This window comes from Aptenodytes forsteri, unplaced genomic scaffold (assembly GCF_000699145.1).
Source record: "Aptenodytes forsteri isolate BGI_AS27 unplaced genomic scaffold, ASM69914v1 Scaffold16, whole genome shotgun sequence".
In the NCBI taxonomy this organism is placed as follows: Eukaryota; Metazoa; Chordata; class Aves; order Sphenisciformes; family Spheniscidae; genus Aptenodytes; species Aptenodytes forsteri.
In genome coordinates, this window is record NW_008794753.1 from 3072203 (window position 1) to 3077203 (window position 5001).

Sequence of the window (5001 nt, forward strand, 5' to 3'; positions counted from 1 at the left end):
TAATTCGCAGAGAATTCTGGTTGCTGTAGTGCTAAGTATGGATTCATTGGTAGAACTTCACTGCGGCTCTTCAATTGACGTGAGAAGCCTTGGTCTAAAAACATGATCTAGAATGCAGGATGTTACAGAATTGTTCTTCCCATCCTAAACATTCTGTTCATAAGCAAAAGCAACATTGAGAGCTGGTCATTTGTTTATTTACCAGTGTGTGGAAGGATGTTTGGATGGATGGATGGATGGATGGATGACTGACCTGGGTGGACAGGCAAGTATTCTGAATGATCCACAGTCCGGTTCAAAGTATTCAAATTTCTGTGAGGACAACTTGTTCTTCAGCTAAAGCTGTTCTTCCTCGGACACGTTACTTCTCATCTAACTTACAGGTTAGTGAAAAATGTATGCATTTATATAGTTACTTTGTCTCCGTATGCTTCATTTGCATTGAAATCCACAATGACGCTCAGTTCATACAGGAATTTTATGGGGTCCTAGTCTTGTTTGAGAGATACATATATTTATACACACACACACAAATATATATGTAGGTATAAAATAAACTCTGGCTAAACACAAGGTCAAAGTTATTTTGTGTGTCGAAAGTTCAAGAGAAACTTCGGTTTAAAGGAAATGGGAAAAATAATGTATTTTTCCTTTAAGAGTGGGGTGGCATATATATGATGATGGTGTGCTCTTCCCTGCCTTGTAGATACATTGATGCTCCTGTTGATGAGTATCGGTGCTGAAAGATGGTCCGTTTCTTTTTAAGTCCTCCAGTTGGCCGCCTTCTCGTTTAATGAAGGAAAGCAATGAAGGGTTGACACCTTGTGAACACAGACTGCGAGTATTCAGAATTTGGCTGTGATGGGAGATTTCTGCTGTAAATGAGAGTTTTCAGCTATATCTAGGTGGTTCTCCCAGTTTCCATAAGGCCAGCAGAGGTGGCTTTAAAATGCAGCTTCCTCCCAGAGGTTCCCCCCCCTTTCTAAATGCAGTGATTATGGTTTGTCAGCATTTCTCTCACTTTTTTGACTTTCTATGAAAGGACATATTGATTAAAGAATAGTACCTATTGAAGTGCGTTTATAAGATTTTGCTCTCTTGCTACCATGAAGTTGATGCTACTTATGTGTGGGCAGATCTTTGCCAAGAACTTCTTGATGTTTCCATCTCTCGCATCTCGGCCCTCTGCAGATCCTATCCATAAGGCACAGAGCAGTAGAGCCATGTTCACTTCTAGTTTGCAGGCTGTTTTTCTTTCACACAAGTCACTTTTGGTTTTGTGTCTGTTTTCTGTATTTCTTGTCTTAGCTTAAGACCGTCATAATGTTAATGAACATTCTTCTTTCTGTCAGAGACGTCAGCACGTTTTTCAAATAAACTTATGTAAATAAAAACTGGTGATTAAAGAGCAATGCCTTTTCTCCCCTCTGCACTGCTGGTGTCTTAGCCCTGAAGTTCTCTGCTTGCTGGCTTCCTTCACTCGCCTGTAAGGCCCAGTACACAAAGTAATGCAGATAATGCAATCAGGCTGCATATGGTGGAAAAGAGCATTCTTCCCTAGGTTTCAATATTGCTGGATCTGACTGTGCAAAGATCAATGATTCTAGCTAGATTTCCCCAATGCAGCAGCCTAATGAATTTGTTGCTAGGCAGATTATCCAGCTTCAACTTCTATTTCTCATACATGTAGGAGCTTAGGAGAAGGTATCAATAAAGACAAACACAAATGCTTGTGCTCGCACAGGAACTGTGAAAAGAACAGGGGAATAAAAAACAGCCAGTGTTGTACAGGGAGGGCATAGGACAGCTGAGTCGGTTCTTATGGAAGAGAAAAAATTGAAAAAGGAGAGAATTGTTACCTCTAGTTGTTGTTAGACTCTTCTATAAATTCTGACTTGTGTGAGCACTGCAGAACGCCAGCTGAGGTCTGTGTGCCCTTCAAGAGGAAAGTAGAGGGAGTCAGTTCCTGTGAATGTGGCTTGTGATAATATTCCTACCCAGGGCTGCACGCTCACAGGGCAGAAAAAATCTGAGGCGGTTCCCATACAGATGTCTCTGGTCTTTTCATCATCTTAGCCAGTATTGCTGGGGTTTAAAAGATATTTAATAAGGAGGGAAGGATAGGTTTGCTGTATGCCCTCAAGTGCTGAGGACTAAAGGAGGCTGGGTGACAGTACCAGCTCATGCAGCAGGGTTGGGTTAAAATGAAGGAAAAGGCAGTGGTCGCTTGATTAGGGATAGGCCAAATGCCGCTGGGATCTTGTAATGCAGGCTATGGACTTCTCTGCGTGAGGATGGTGGTGACGGTACAACATGAGGCTTGAAGCTGAACAGGAGCCATAGGTAGCGTGGATGCTTGTTTTCGAAAAGGAGCAGCTTACTTCTAGCAATATTAAAGTGATTAGGAACAAGTTTAACAAACCCATTGTAAACTCTTGTGGTGGCAACCCAAAACTGTCTAAGCCTCAGTTAGCACCTACATTAAAAACACAGTCTTCACTCGTACAAGTATAATGTCACTTTGCTCAAATACCATCAGTCCCTGCTGCCTCTTTTCATTAGATGGAAGTCACTAGAGAAACTCTTCATGGCCTTATTTCCCCTAGACACGCAGATGAAAGGCCAGACTGGCTGAACACCATGCATGGCCTCAGGTTGTTCTTGGGTCTCTAGCTAAGCAGGCTGTGAGCAGCCAAGAGTTCAGAGTGTGCTGGCACTGAACGGGATAGAAATGTTGCTGTTGGTTTGTTTCTGCGAGAACAGGCGGTCTGTTTGCTGGCCCAGGTTCGCCTCCCGTCTGATCCCTGCCATGGCGGCGCAGAACTCATCGTTTCCACCATGGGTTGCTGTGAAGAGCTGAACTTAGTAAGAGTCTGTACCAAGGCTAGGGAGCAAACCTAGATGTAGCGGGGTCAAGAGGATGGGACAAGACAAGCTTTGCAAGGTCCAGCGAAGTCTGGACGTGCTGAAAATGGGCCAGCAAGAACAATGAGGAAACCTGTTTGACACGCTGCAGTAAAGCAAGTGTGAGATGTTCCTGGCTGCAGAATCGCAGATGTCACTTGGTACTCCTGCCAACTGAAGGAGGATGAAGTGGAGAGAGGAGAAGGAATTTCTGATATAATTCAGTGCCACAGAAGATCATTGACTCAAACGTTCTGTGTGGTGACTAGATTTAATAAAGATTGTGATAATTTAATGGCTGCTATCCACATTTGCAGCCCCGTGAGCCTGTCAGATTTAGTGAATCCTGTATTCTGGGCAGTGCCAGTGGGTGCAAGAAAGGATTCTTGCACTACCCTGTACGTTAGCACCATTTTGCCCAGGACTAGGCTGAAGTTAGTTTTACTGTCAGGCAGCTGTGCTGCCCTATAGCCGAAGGCGGGAGGTAAAGGGCACTAGGTGCAACCAGGACCGCAGTGTACGCAGAACAAAATGATCAGAACAGTGATGTTTGGAATCCCCGTCAGCCAGGACTTTTGCTCCAAATGGACAAGAAGGGAAGACGGCTCCTCCAGAGCTGTGCTGAGGAACCCGGCTTATGCCTGAACCAGTGACAAAATCTTTCCTCGGTGCCTCAAGCCCAGCTGAGAGCTGACCCAGCCTGGTTCATGGGGATGGCTGGGAGGTCAGAAACATTGGCTGATGGCCAGGCAAAACTTCAGTTACACAAAATTCCTTGAGACTTGTCTTCAAATTGTCTGTTCTCTCCTGTGATTTTATTTGGCTGTTACTTTAAAAACGCATATGCTTTCTACAACTAGCGGAGTAACTAGCTGCATTATCTCTGCATTACTTTTACTGAGGTCTGCACATCGGTGGTAGAAACCACCTCCTAGCTCAGTAAGAAGTGAAAGCAGCTCAGGGCAGAGGGCTGTTGAGGAGGGAACCCTGATGGGTTGGGCAGGATTGCGGCGAGAGGCACCTTCCCAGCCTTGCTGCTCTTTTGCATGAAGTGCCTGGCTTATCAAATGTTTCATGGGTGTGGTTTAATGTTAAAAAAATCTGCAATGCAATCTGTGCTCTAATTTGAGGACACCATTTAGTGATTTTAATTGTGTGACAGTATTTTGGTATTTTCAATACCCAGTAGTAGGTTAATGACTGTTCCTTGAAGAATGGAGTTTATATAACACAAGTCATTACATAAGGAGGCTGATTGTGGCCTGAGGAACAGAAGGAAAACAAATATGCAAGAATGCAAAACCCAGAACAAGCAAACTCTACTTTGATGGCCCCGAGAAGCCTAAAAAATAAATGATACTGGCGTTCCAGCAAGGTGAAACTAACCTTGAGGAAGGCTGAGGACTTGGAGGTAAAAGCACTGCACGACACGACGTAACAACCGTCAAGCTATGTGCTACCACGCATTTCCCACGTGGTGGCTGTAATCTCTTCTGTTCATCCAGATTGCACGATTTACATAAAAAAGAACAACAAGCAAGTAAGCAAAAAGTTATTGGCTGGTCACTTATTTTCTTTTATTTTTCCCAGAAGCTCCTAAACGTGGCCTGAGTTGGACTGACCAAATAGCACGGTGAAATAAAACCGTGGGAGAACCTGGAGCGCGACCTTTTGCTTGGACCTTAGATCTCAGGTTTGATAGACGGGACGAAGTTGTAGGGGGTAATTTTATTTCTGTCACAGAAGCGAGAGGGTCTCCTGTGCCTGCATCACCCCAGCTTTTCCTGGGGGGGGCCAAGTCCAGGGGAGATGCTCGGCAGAGGTGGGAATTGCTCCCAGCTCTGTTGCCAGCATGCTCAAAGGAGGGCTGGGCACCCACAGCCCTCTTTGGGTGCCCCTTCAGGCATCTTCCCCGAGATAGGGGCGAGCGGGCGCTCCGGCCCAGGAGGACCCGGGCCGACCTGGGGCAAAGGGCTGGGAGATCCCCCCCGGGTCGCTCCGAGCGGGAAGCAGCCGGCGGAGGGAGGCGCCCTGGGAAGCGCGAAGCGCCGGCGGAGTGCGGGGCTCCCGTCCCACCCCGCCGCGGGCTGTGCCCGT